Genomic DNA, 13,646 nt, shown 5'->3' with positions numbered 1-13,646 from the left:
TACCCTGGGAACTTCCATATGCTGCAGGCGGGGCCTTAAAAGAAACAAATAAAAAAAAAAATAAGGACTTTGCTTTATGGAGAATGACAGTAAGTCATTTCAAGTTACTTGAAAATGTAACTTGAGCTGGAAAGGACCTGGAAAGCATGGTGGATTGATCGGGGACATATGAGTCATGCTTTGGAGTTGGAGATGGGTGGTGTTAGGAGGGAGGGGAAGAGGAATCTAAAATGTGTTGGAGGCACTTGGGAGAGCCTTTGAATTTCACTCTGGGGAGTTTGAGTATTATTTTGTATAAGGTGATGAGCCTTCAGGGACTTGAAGAGTAGAGTGATATCATTCAATTTGTTGCAAAAGATAACTGGGAGCAATTTGGAGGAAAGCAGATTGGAAACAGAAAAAGTTCAGAGCTTATGCAGTCATGTGAGTGAGAGATTATAATGAGCTAGTGTGGGGAAATGAGGCAAGGCAGATGTGAGACAGATTGAATATCGATCATTAGGACTTAACTATTGATGGACATGTAAACAAATAATTGTAATTTGTTGTTAGTCTTGTAATAAAGGAATATGCAGAGTACTGTAAAAGGTCAGAGAATGCTTCATAGATGAGAGGACATTGTAGAAAAGTAGAATATCAACAAGTTTTAAGACTTTACAGGTGGAAGAAGCAGAATAACTTGATATAGTTATCTGGCAACCACACATTGGAGGTTCTCAGCTGGGTTCCATGTTAGAGTTACCTGGGAAGCTTTGAAAAAATCCATCATAATGCTTAAGGTTCACAGTGAGACAGTGTTGATTGAGCCTAATCACACATGCTTTTACAAAGTGTTCCAGGTGGTTTTAATGTACATCCAGCATTAAGGTCCACTGCCATAAGCAGTTTGCTGTGAATGAGTATGATGTGTGTAGAAGAGTGGGGAGGTTGAAGTCAGAGGTTAGCCCTTAGATGCCATACGAAGATGTCATTATATTCTAAACTGGGACATTTGTGAGAGTAAGAGGAAGCTGTTAATAATAATCTATCTGGGATAATGGGTTAAAATCAGGACTGTTTTAGGGAAATGTGGATGTATACTCACACCATCAAATGAACTATGAGGAAACTTTGAAGATTTCTAAGTATGGATAGTATATGATTAAACCTCATTTTTGGAACTATTTTGGCTACAACAGTGTATAGAAGGGATTGGAAAGGAGAAAGACTTAAATCAGAGATACTCGTTGGGAAATGTTTTTAATCATACAGATGAGCAAGACTACAGTACTAATTAAAGATTTGGCTATGAAATGAGAGAAAAGAAAGACAATAGAGAAGATGTTAAGGAGTTAGGTTGGTTGGTATAATAGCAAAAGTTACACTGGATTAAGTTAAACAGGCAAGAAAAGCTTTATTCAGTTATTGCAATAGGAGAGAGAGCAAGAGAGAGTGAGAGAGAGAGAGAGCAAGAGCGAGAGAGAGCATAGAAATTTCTCTGAGCTCAACTTTACTGAAACAAAGGTTAGGAAGACTAAATTTTTTTAAATTTAGGTGTAGTCGATTTACGGTATTATGTTACTTTCAGGTGTACAACTATAATGACTCAAATTTTTTTTAAAGATTATACTCCATTTAAAGTTCTGAAATATTGACTATATTCCCTGTGCTGTACAATTTTTCCTTGTAGCTTATTTATTTGACAAGTAGCAGTTTGTACCTCTTAATCCTATCTTGCCTCTGGTGCCATTGGTAACCACTAGTTCTCTATATTTATGAATATGTTTCTGTTTTGTTACATTCATTCATTTTTTTTTTTTAGATTCCACATATGAGTGATAACATACAGTATTTGTCTTTTTTTCTGACTTGTTTTTCCCTTGGTACTTTTAATAGCATCTATCTTTAATTTTTGCCATTTTAATTACAATGTGTCTTGGTGTGGTCCTCTTTGGGTTGATCCTGTTTGGCACCCTTTTTTCTTCCTAGTCTTGGATGTCTGTTTCTTTTCCCAGGTTAAGAAGTTGTCAGCTATTATGCCTTCAAATATATTCTCAGTCCCTTTCTCTCTCTCTTCTCCTTCTGGGACTCCTGATGTGAATGTTAGTATGCTTGATGTTGTCCCAGAGGTATCTTAAACTGTTCTCATTTCTTTTTCTTTTTTCTTTTTTTCTGTTCAGCTTCAGTATTTCCACTACTCTGTCTTCCAGCTCACTGATCTGTTCCCCTGTATCATTTAATCTACTGTTGATTCCTTATAGTGTGTTTTTCATTTCAGTTATTGTATTCTTCAGCTCTATTTGAGTCTTCTTTATATTTTCCCTTTGTTACAAACTTCTAACTTCTCCCTCTGTTTATCTATTCTTCTCCTGAGTTCTTTGATATCTTTATGATCATTACTCTGAACCCTTTTTTGGATAATTGCCTAGCTCTACTTCCCTTAGTTCTTCATTTGGGGTTTTATCATATTCCTTTATTTGGAATCTCTGTCACCTCATTTTGCCTAATTTGCTATTTTTATTTCTCTGTATCTGGTAGGTTGGTTATATTTCCTAGCTTTGGAGAAGTGGCCTTTTATAGGATATGTCCTATGCATTCTAGCAACATAATCCCCTCTGGTCACAAGAACTATATTTTCTAGGAGTCCTTTATGTCCTTCCATTACAGTGGGCTAATTATTGCAGGTGGTCTGATAAACAGTGCTGGCCCTACTATAGTTGGTTGCCAAGACCTGCCTTGTGCAGAGGCTACCAGCCACTGGTTGGCAGGGATGGGTCATAAGACAGCTGGCTGCAGAATTATAGGGGACCCAGAGCTAGTGCTGGTTCACTGGTGACCAGAGTTAGGTTCTGGGGTGAGTGGTTGTAGAGCTTGGCTTCCTGGATCTAGTGTCAACCTGATGTTGGCTGCAGTTGGTTCCTGACATGGCTGGCTATGGGTCACATAGTATCCCTAAGGTGGTTCTAGTCTGCTGGTGAGTCAGCCTGGATCCAGGATCCTTTGGTTGAGGAGTCCAAGTTATCTCTGAGCTGGAGTCGGCATGCTGGTGGGTCGGAATGGGGCCTGGTGGGGGTTATCTAAGGGCTAGTGCTGAGTCACTGGTGGGCAAAGCTGGGTCCTAGGGTCTCTTATTGAAGGGCCCTGGGAGGGTTGATGCTGGTATCATCCCACTTGTGAGTGTGGCTGTATCTCAAGACCACTGACTTAGGGGGCACAAGGTGTGCCAGAGCTGGGGTGGCAAGTTGAGTTGTGGGGCTGTGTTGGTCTTGGGGCTATTGTTAACCCACTGATGGGCAGGGTCAGGATCTAGGATATTCTGGGAATGGTGCCTTCCCACTGGAGGGTGAAGCCAGGTCCTGCCTCTAATGCTGGCCCATCAGTGGGCATAGCCAAGTCCCTGGCTACAGGACACATGGTTCCCAAAGCTGGTGTCAGATCACTGGTAAGTGGGACTAATTCCTGACGTGGTTGACTCCCAGGTCCACGGTGTCCCAAATTTTGTGTTGGTCTGCTGGTGAGTGGAGCTGGATCTTAGGGTGGCTGAATGAGGGGCCCAAAGTGTCTCTGAGGTGATGCTGGCCTGTTGGTGGTTGGGTTGTGTCCTGCAGCAGGCTGCGGGGTGGTGGTCCTGAGGCTGGTGTCTACTTGCTGTTATGTTAGTCTGGTCCCAACTTGCTGGTGGGTGGGCATGGCTCAGGGGGTCCTGGGACTGTTGGCTGACCACTGGTGGGTGGATCTGAGTCCCAGAGTCTCTGGATACAGGATCCTGGAGTCCTGGGGTCTAGTGCCGGTGCACTGGTATGTGGGGTCACATTCTGGGCCCTCTGGTGGCCTTGGCTGTGTCCAGGGGTGGCTGTGGGCTCAGGAGGTCTTAAGGCAATCTGATTGCTGGTATGTGTAGCTGTGTACCCACCCCCCCACCAACCTCCTTCTGTTGCTTGGCTTGAGGCACCCCCAGTAAGGTGCCTATAGGCTGACTGGTGAGGGTGGGGCTGGGTCCCAAGAATAATAACCTAGAGGAAGGATTCCAAAATGGCGCTTGCCAGCACCAGTGTCTTTGCAATAGAACAAGCTCCTAAAATATCTCCCACAAGTGTCTATGTCCCCAGGGTCAGCTCCAGTTTGCTTCTGCCTCTCCAGGAGGCTCTCTAAGCAGGTGGGTTTGACCCCAACTCCTTTCAAATTATTGCTTCTTCCTTGCATCCCAAAGTGTGTGAGATTTTGTGTGCGCCCTTTAAGAGTGGAGTCTTTTTTTTCAGACAGCCTTCTGACTCTCCTGAAAGTAAGCCCTGCTGGCCTTCAAAGCCAAAAGTTTTGGGGACTCGTCTTCCAGGTGCAGGACCCCTGGATTGAGGACCCCATTGTGGAACTCAGACTCCTCACTTCTTGGGAATAATCTCTATAATTGTAATCATTCTCCCATTTCTGAGTGGCCCACCCAGGTGTATATAATATACTGCTACTCTGCCCCTCTGTTCCTTCTTTATTTCTTTAGTTGTACCAGATCTTTTCTGGTAGATTCCGGTCTTTCTCATCAATAGTTGCTCTCTAGATAGTTACAATTTTGGTGCTCCTGTGAGAGGAGGCAAGCTCAGGGTTTTCCTTTTCCATCATCTTAGCCAAGCTCCTCCAGGCGGAAGGATTTTTAAGAGAACATAGGTCATCTGTGTTTACTAATTGGCTTTATCCAAAGAGAAAGTAAGCTTTCTTGTATTTTTGTTTCAGGAGGTAGTGTTACAATGTGGAGCTAGCTGCATTGGGATTCTGCCCTCCCACAGAGACCAGGAGACTGGTACACTATCCTCGATTGTTATAGTTCAAAGACATGGTTCCCAGTTCCTGGGTCAAAAAACTGGTAAGAAGGTTTTGAAAAAAGATTTACATACATCCCAAAGGAGCAAAAAAAGAACTTACAATTACAGATTCTCTAAAGGAAATGTTCTAAGAAAAGGGATGTCAGGGCCTAAAATGAGGAAGCAATCTGCCTAAGCTTAAGTCCAGCAGAGGAGAGTATGAAGGCTGTCTTGGTCCATTAACTTGGATGCAGAGGTTGAAGGGGAGGGAAGTCAGATGATTCTTTGGTTTCTGGCTTTGCTTCGGGGTGGTGTTGATGCTATCTGCTGTCATAGAGAACAAAGGAGGAATAGATGTTTGGTTAAAAAAAGACTAAGTTTTGAAGAAACTGAGTTTGGGTGCTGGTGGGATATCCAGCTGAGTTGGGTGTATTGGTCTATGGCTCAGAGGAGGGAGGATTGGAAGGTATGTTTTGGAGTGATGGACATACAGAGCTAGTGACAGCTTTTGTCTTAGATCATTCATTGCATGATTTATGTTTAGGTGAAACTAGCATTGTGCTTCTACAACCTCAGTTGAAGGAGAATCTGTATAGATTAAATGGAAATTTGTAAAATATTAAGATGCACCTAGTAAGTGCCCAGTACATTGGGTTGGATTTTTTTATGGTTAATAAGGAGCTGACATAAGTCACAATGGGATAATCAACTGATCAACTGATGACAGTTAAGCTAAAACTTTAATTTTCGTTGTGTTCTAGAGGCTGTAACAGCTCAGGGACGAGTGGTTATTTCCCAGAAATTCGTTTGCCTTAGAATTAGCTAATAACCAAACGGCAAAGAGATAGAGTTCTCCAGAGTTTCTTTTCTTTTTGCAAGATAATGTTGCATTCGATACAAGACTTGGAATCTCCCTGAAAGGGCAAAAGGAAATGAACTCTCAAATAAAAACCCCTGATAAAATTCAATCCAAAAATGGTTGGTTTTCAGACCAAATAGTGGAAAATGAAAAACCACACCAAATGCTCTACTCTCTTTGACCCAGTTCCTACCCACTTTTCCTAGGGCTTTAAGGTCTGTTTTCTTCGCTGGAAAAAATTTAAAGCGTCAGTACAAGGAGAAGGACACATGCCTTGATAACGTCTTTCCCTGGGATTTCAGATGCATCCAGAGCTGTGACTTAGCACTAGGAATTTTTAGAAACATGGGGACCATGGATATTTTTGTGCTTTTTGTGTTATTATTGGAAAACCACAGAAGAGAGTTGAGTTTAGCTGTGACAGCCCACCTGTATCCTTTGTCCATTAGTAGCTGTTTTTGACATTTAAATGGTGAGGGATGGAGGTTCGTTGAATATCAAACTTTAACCTGCCCTTGACTTCAGGGGCCCAATGATCCTGGCCTGAGTTCCTACTACTTTGAATTTAGCCCTGGGGTTTGTTTACATCTATGAAATCTTTCCTGTTATGAAGACACACATTTAGATTGGTGTTCCAAGAAATCTCCAAAGGCTGTTCACATGCATTTTGAAAAGCCCTTTGAACCTCAAAACAGCTCTTAGAAAAGAAGGCTTTTATGAACTGAATATGAAGGGTAACATGATTCAAAGGAAAAAAAAATCCTCCCACAGGCTTTTTCTGAGGTAAATTACAAAAAGGGAGCTCTGGGTTGGAAAATTGTGTTCATGTAAGCTTATTATGGCACAAAGACTGTAGGGTTCTTATCTTCTTCCCCGTATTTACTGGGACCCTTGAAAAAGGTAGGTGTTTTTTTTTTTTTTTTTTTTTCCTGGACCTGAAAAATGTCTTTTTGGATTTTGGGTATGTTTTAGTAGCTGTGCCATTTCTGAAACAGGTGGTTATTGGCCAGAAGTTTGTTTTCTTTAGAGTTAGTCAACAAACCAAGAAAAGCAAAGAGGCAGAGTTTTTCTCTAGAGGCCATTATTCTGAACTTTGCAAGCCAAATGCTGCATCAGCTGGGAATATATCCTGGACATGTTGAAACCAGGAAAAACCAAACATAAAATCCCAAACCAGAAAGAAAATTCTGTGTCGAAGACACTGCCCTTTTTCAGTTGGGAGAGACGTAACAGCTAGAGCTTAGCTGGGAGGGGAAGCTGGGTCCGTGTTGGAAGGTCCATGTTGGAAGGAAGCTGTCAGACAGCAACATGATATTTTATCTTTTGCAGACAAAACCATACACGTAAAACATTGTTCACACATGCAAGCCCAAACCTTAAGAACAGGTTAGTCTGACATGCTCCCCTGTCTCCTGTGATGATGGAAACCAGCAAAATACAGAGGAGGGGAGGCGGACGGGGAGAGGAGGTTAAAAGGAGAAGAGAGGGTGGGGGAGGGGAAGGGGAAGAGAGGAAATCAAGAAATGTTGCTCTAGGAGTTCCTGTCGTGGCTCAGTGGAAACGAATCTGATTAGCATCCATGAGGATGCAGGTTTGATCCCTGGCCTCGCTCAGTGGGTTGAGAATCTGGTGTTGCTGTGAGCTGTGGTGTAGGTTGAAGATGGGGCTCCTATCTGGCATTACTGTGGCTGTGGTGTAGGCCAGCAGCTACAGCTCTGATTTGAACCCTAGTCTGGGAATCTCCATACGCCACAGGTGCGGCCCTAAACAGACAAAAAGAAAAGAAAAATTAAAAAAAAGAAACATTGGTCTCTAATCACCTTGGGTGCCCTTGATGCAGCTGCAGTGGGTGAAGAACCTAATGGTCAGATTTCAGGCGTTTTTGGAAGACAGAGTCTGTTTTAAGACAATTGACTCAATGGATTTTGTTTTGAAGTGGTGCTAGAGTACCTGAGACAGACTTGGAGTTTTAATAGTTGTTTTCTTCTAAAATAAAATGATGCAGTTTATTTTTACCATTACAATGATTAGAAGTCCTGTTAACTGAGGACGAAGTAAAATTGTTAAAAAAGGAAAACCATTTTCAGGCAGTCTTTCCTTTTGCCTCCATACCTGACCCCCAGTGATTTGTAGTTCAGTGTCATTTTGTTATTTGATGCCAAAACCTGACCTCAAGGGACACTTTCGTGGGTTTTTGAGACACCCCTTACTGTGAATATCTAGGTTAATCTCATAAACTGCTAAGAGCTAGTTCTTTGTTCCTTGAGTTTCCAAATACCTGAAATATGACTTCCTCCTTAGAAAGTGTTGATTATGTAATATGGAAATTCACTACAGTTGATCAATTATATAGAATGGATTTCTAAGGGATTTTTTTCTTCAGTTTCTGACTCATTCAATGATTTCTTATCTGTGTCCTAAAGAATCCTAACATGTATGGGGTAGTGATAGATGCTCCATAAAAAGAATTCTGTGAAGAGATCAGTTTGTGACCCTCTGGCTAAACAAAACCACCTGGTTGTATGTGTGTGCGTTTGCACTTAATTTGAGGAACATCTCGGAACCTTGTCTTGTCAGTATGTACTGAACCCTAGATGCAGTACTTTCCAAGTTGACTTGATCATGAAACTTCCAAGGAAGCCAGTTTGGATTCTGGGTAGATGGATCTATTTTTCTTATGGTTTTTACACAATTTCCATAGCCTTAGGTTGTTTACATTTGTAGAATTGCCAATGTTTTGAATAATAGCAAAGAAATAATAAAGTGAAGAATAAAAGTAAAAATAGCAGAGAAGATTTTTTTTTCCAGCTACTTCCAAGGCCAGGAAGGAAGTATACTGATTTTCTAACACTTTTATATAAATGTTATTCTTCATGTTGCCACTGTATAGATTGGTTAATGCTTTGTCTTTATTTCTAGCCAAAATTCTTAAATTGCAACTATTTTTTGGGGGGTCTGTTTAGGGCTGCACCTGAAATGGAAGAAAAAAAATCACCTGAAATCCTGATGTCCAGAGATAACCTCTGTTGCATTCTGCATAAATCAGGGTTGCTTAAGATAGTTTGCAGATACATTTTATTTGGCTGTGTAATATTTACAGTTTTTTGAATTAGAGTACTAACACGTAAAGTTTGGGTAATTTCTCATGAACACAGTTTACTAGGTTCTGAAATAGTGAAGATTGGTGTCATGTGACCTGCATCCTTGCTTGTCAGGGCTCAGAACTGAGTAGGAGCTGCACTTTCTTAGAAAGAGTCCCCTGTCCTAGTTTATCTGCCTGTATGCTGAGGCATTTGGGTTTGAAACCCCAGTTAATAAGTCTTTCTGGTCGTATCTCTCTTGGGCTGCATTTAATTTTAAAAAGAGACTTATTTTCTATTCAGCTATATACTTTTCCCTCAATATTTTATAAGCATTTTCCCATTCCATTTGTTGTTCTATATCATTGCTTTTGTCTGCGTAATATTCTACTATGTATCTCTACCATACTTTAAAAAACCAATCCCCTACTCTATTGGTGCTTTCATGTAATTCCCTGTTTAAGTACTGGCGGGTAAACATCCTTGTGGGAAAAATCTGTGCACTTGTCTGCATCCTCATGGATACTAGTTGGGTCTTAACCCACTGAGCCACAATGGAAACTTCAGAATATAAATACTTTAAAGACTTTTTGAAACTCATTGCTATATACACTGAACTGTATTTTCACATACTTGACAATGAAGTAAACTCTTCGGAGCTCTTAGTAGATTACTGTGTCTTCCTAGGGATGTGAGCAGTATTTCCCACACTTTAACACAGGACACTTTTCTCATGTACTTCCTAATAGCTCATGACAAAGTAATATTCTATAGAGTCTGAGAAATTTATTTTTTTTAATTTTTTCATTTATTTATATATATATATTTCTTCTATACAGGATGGTGACCCAGTTACACTTACATGTATACATTCTTTTTTCTCACATTACATGTTCCATCATAAGTGACTAGATAGAGTTCCCAGTGCTACACAGCAGGATCCCATTGCTAATCCATCCCGAAGGCAACATTCTGCATCTATTTACCCCAAGCTCTCAGTCCCTCCCACACCCTCTCCTTCCCTCTTGGCAGCGACAAATCTATTCTCAAAGTCCATGATTTTCTTTTCTGTGGAAAGTTTCCTTTGTGCCGTGTATTATATTCCGGCTATAAGTGATATCAAGCTAAGGTGGTGGTTGTGAGAAAGTTCTGAAAAGTGTAGGACTGAACTTAACATTGAAATTCTGTTTAGCTGTCAAATAGGCTTAATGCTTATGTTTCATATTATATTATATATTATATATTATGAATGCCTATCCAGAAAAAGTTTTTCTTGAAAAGCCGACAGACTTCTCAAGGTAGGGACTTCTCATCCATTCTTACTAGCATCCTCTGACCACCTTCTTTTTTCTTCCTCACCACTGCTGCTGTTATCACCCCTGATTGTTTATTTGCTTATGTGTGAGAAAAACAGCCACCCCTGTTTTATTAGAACACAAAGAAACTGACAAATAAAAATACCCACTATAGAAATTTGGGAGAAACAGCCTGTTTTGCAGTGTGGAGCCATAAGCAGGTTAGCATCTAGAAAGTGTTGAGGGTTAGTTGGATAAGAAGGGGTTGGGGGGCAAGTCATCTGAGAAGGTCCTGCAAGGGAGTGAGCTAGTGCCTTGTGGAGAATAGATTCGAGATGGGCAAGCCTGGGGAAGAGACAAGAGTTAGAAATTGTTGGAGTGGTTCAGGTGAAAGATAATGTGAATCTGAGTGGTGAGGATCTTGAACTTGAGCTCTGATGGCAGAGGGATATGGTTTTTTTTTAAAAAAATTTATTTATTAAATTAATTAATTAATTAATTATTGTTTTACTTTTTAGGGCCGCACCTGTGGCATATGGAGGTTCCCAGGCTAGGGTCCAATTGGAGCTACAGCTTCTGGCCTACACCACAGCCACAGCAATGCGGGATCCAAGCTGCGTCTGCTACCTCCACCACAGCTCATGGCAATGCTGGATCCTTAACGCACTGAGTGAGGCCAGGGATCGAACCCACAACCTCATGGTCCCTAGTTGGATTCATTTCCACTGTGCCATGATGGGAACTCCTGGGATATGTGGTTAAAGTGGAGAGGGAGGAGAAATTACTGAAGATGACTTTCAAGTATGTCAACCACCAATAAGATAGGAATTTATGTCTGTGCATAATTGCCTAGAACTTGTAGTTCCAAATATATTCGTGGAAAAGGTCAAACAGTTTAAACACATGTTTAGGGTTATGAGGCTCTAATGTACATTGTAGTTTTAATTTTTTTTCAAAGTTAAAAAACTTCAGTTTTAAACAATTGAAGTATAATTGACATACAACATTTGTCAGGTGTTGACTAATATATACAACATTTTCAAGTGTGTGACAAAATGATACAGTATTTGTATATGTCACAAAATGATCACCATAGTAAATCTAGTTGACATCCATCATCATACATAGTTAGAAAATTTTTTTTGTGTGATGGGAAATTTTGAGCTACTTTCTTAGGGACTTTCAAATATGAAAGACAGTATTATTAACTATAGTCACCGTGCTGTATGTTACATCCCCAGGACTTATTTTATAACTAGGAGTTTGAACCATTTGACTCCCTTCGTCCTGTTCACCACTGTCATCCCTACTTCTGACAACCACCAATCTAAAACAGATTTATTTTTTAATCAAAAATTGAGCTAATATATATACACTGCTATATATAAAATAGATAATAGGGATGTATTGTATAGCACAGGGAAATATATTCAATATCTTATACTAACCTATAATTGAAAAGGATCTGAAAAGAATGAATATATATATATATATATATATATATATATATAAAACTGAGTCACTTTGCCATATACCAGAAACAAACACATTGTAAATCAACTATCCTTCAATAAAAATACCTGAAATTAAAAAAAATACAAAAAATTTAGCTAATATGGAAAAACATTAATAAAAGTATTCTTACAATGATTTTTAATCTTAGCATATAAACTTTTAACATTCATATATTCTTTTAGAACTTCTGAGATAATTTCTCATTAAACTATTAAGGAGTCCTTATTTAGTTCTTACTTTAAAAAATACAATTAGAAACTTATTTGCATTCTAACTATTCACTAGTGCTATGCAAAAAGTTTTAAAAATTTTTTGGAATTCCACTGTGCTGCAGTGGGTTAAGAATCTGACTGCAGTGGCTCAGCCTGCTGTGAAGGCTCAGGTTTGATCCCTGGCCTGATGCAGTGGATTAAGTATCTGGCATTGTCACACTTGTGGTGTAGGTTGCAGCTGCAGCTCAGAGTCAATTCCTGGCTTGGGACGTCCACAGGGGTGCATTAAAAAAAGAGTTCTTTTCATACCAGGAAGAAAGATGAGAGATTGGTTGCCTCTTGCTTTTGAATATAAATACATGGTGCTAACTAGGGCATCTCTAGTTTTTATAGGCTTGTGGCTAAGTTATTCACTAAAATGGAATGTAATAACCATTTCTCTTTCTTCATGTGTTAGTCTTATTTAAAGTAACCAAAGATTATTGTCATTCATTTCTTCCTCCAGTTTATTCATTGCTACTTATGGTTAAAAGTTAGATCTTGCAACTTTGAATTCTCAAATGTGAATTAGTGTTTCTTGAGTGAAGTGGGAGGGGAGAAGAGTAGAGTCAAGGGGAACAGGGAGGAGGATTCCCTGGGAAGCAAACTTTGAAGTGGAGATTTGTAAGCAGAAAGTTTATTGAGGAGGGTTCTTGGGGGTAAACCCTGTGAGGGAGTGAAAAAAGTAGACTTGGGTGAAAGGAGAGTTGAAGTATACAATTGCAACAAAAGCCTCAGCCATTTTCTGGTGCTGAGAGTGGCCTCCCAAAAGTATCCTTAAGAGAGGTAGGGTCTGGACTTTTGAATCCCTGCAATGACCAGTAATTTTATGGGAGCGACCCCTGGGAAAAGGGAGTAACCTGGGATCCAAGCAGCTTCATTTAGCTGAGGAAAATTCCTGAGGACTCACCTGTGAGCATCCAAAATGCTTGTCACCTGGAAAGAAATGAGTGCTTTGTTTCAGGAGGGATCTGGATGGTGCAGAAGACCCATCAAATTCCACATCTCATGCCACTTGGATCCACTTGCTTCATATAATAATTTTACACCTTCTGAGAACAACTCTTCTAAGATTGTCCATGGTTCCTTTTTACTTGGGAAACTTAAAAAAGAGAAGTCAGTGATGTAAACTATAGTTATATGGTTGCAGCTGGTCTCAGGCCTGCTACTGGCACTCATCATCTCCCTGCTCTAAATTTCCCTCACTCTCAGCACTTTTGCTGGTCTAGGTGGCTTAGCTGGTGGGCTGACCCAGGTCTTCCTCCCTCAGTAGACTGAATTCCTGGTCACCATGCCCATCTCAGATCATAGTGGCTGCATTTTTCTGTTTACCCTCAAAATTGAGCAAGAGAATACCACAGGATCCCAGTGGATCACCTGTGTGCTCAACATACTTTTCCCTGTCTCCAGTGTCTCATAGCAGCTCATAATTTATCCTGTTGATCTGAGTCATTCATTTCTGAAAGGATGACAATGCCTTTCCTTGCCTGTTATTCTTTTGGCACGAGAAATCTGAAGAAATTGGCATTTACAACTTGAAAGTGGATGGGAGATGAGGATTCCAGATGACAGTGCAGTGGACCATAGGTGAAAGGGTTCCACTTACTAATCTTGAAATGTCTGCTAGAGAGGCAGGAATTGGTGGGGTGCTTCCTGAGAACTGAGACACTGGTGTGAGTCATTTATGTGATGTCAGGTTACCATGTTAATTCTGGCAATCATGGCCACTGTTTGTAAATTTTCCATCTAACCACTTTATAGCAGTGGGCACACCCTGCTGAAAGCCCTGCCCACCCCTGCACATTGCCTGGACTTCAGAGCTGACCAAGCAATAGCCTCATCCATCAGTGTCTCACGGCAGGAGCTACTGAGCC

The sequence above is a fragment of the Sus scrofa genome, chromosome 1 (genome assembly GCF_054392235.1).
Source record: "Sus scrofa isolate SSC_HxYL_T2T_F1_AM1 chromosome 1, Sscrofa_HxYL_maternal_Yorkshire_Landrace_v2.0, whole genome shotgun sequence".
NCBI lineage: Eukaryota > Metazoa > Chordata > Mammalia > Artiodactyla > Suidae > Sus > Sus scrofa.
Note: the sequence above shows the minus strand (reverse complement) of the source record.